A 1,099-nucleotide genomic window follows, 5' to 3' on the forward strand; every position below is an offset into this window, starting at 1 on the left:
AATTCAGTACAATGGTTTCTTTCATCTGTCCTCTGTGCCTTCTGGGGGTGCATAGACATTTGTTCATTTAGCCCTAGGAAAAGTCAAACCATATCTTTAGTGCCTGGGCAGTGTCAACAGAACCAAACATGATTTGAAGTAGAATGAACACATGTACCTGCGATGGTGCTGAGATATGCCACTGAGGCTGACTCATGTGTGTGTGTGTGTGTGTGTGTGTGTGTGTGTGTGTGTGTGTGTTTCTGTGAAGTGTTGTGGGGGCAATCCTGATATGACTATCTTGTTGTGGTATGGGATGGCATAATTCCTTACTGTAGTGGTGTTTGCATGCTCCCTGTGATGGATAATAGGATATGCGTCTAAGGCCAAGCTATTGGAGAATGGAGCATCCTTGGGGCAAAGCCTATGAGAGTTTCCCTTAAGTTGGTATTTGGTAGTTTTGTCTCTTTGATGAATGAGATTCACGATGCAGTTATGGGGATAGCCTCCAAACCATTAATGAATTAAATATTATATTGTAAACCTTGAAAGAAATATGTGCAGAATGGGATTATAAGCAGGCTGTTGAAATATAACCTTTGTTGTTGTTTTTTGGAGTTTTTTGTTTGTTTGTTTGTTTGTTTTTGACAGGGTTTCCCTAATCTCAGTCCTCATGGAAGTTACTGTTTGTACCAGGCTGGCCTTGATCTCAATGAGATCTGCCTGCCTCTGTCTCCTGAGCATGGAGATTATGAAAGTATACCTTTTGCTTTGGACAATAAAGCACACAGTTTAGGCTTAGTTGTTTGACAGAAAGAAATATCTTGGGTAAGGAAAGAATTGAATTGGAAAAAGACTTGACTTGTAGATGATACTTATTTCTTGAGTCTAAGATTTGATAAGGAAAGTGGTGAAATGAGAGAATAAAATGATAGTATTGACCTGCCATTTTTAGCAACGTATTGATGGAATGTAAGGGAAAAAAAGAGTACAAATTAGATCTGTGCTAAAGAGCTGCTCCTGGTATCAAAAACCTTAGAATTCATGGGAAGAATGAGACAGTTAAGAGAAAGAGAGCAAGAAGTGATAGAAGACAGCCCTCTGGTCCGATATTTAATAG

Source organism: Nannospalax galili, unplaced genomic scaffold, assembly GCF_000622305.1.
Source record: "Nannospalax galili isolate Female #2095 unplaced genomic scaffold, S.galili_v1.0 scaffold75, whole genome shotgun sequence".
Classification (NCBI taxonomy): domain Eukaryota; kingdom Metazoa; phylum Chordata; class Mammalia; order Rodentia; family Spalacidae; genus Nannospalax; species Nannospalax galili.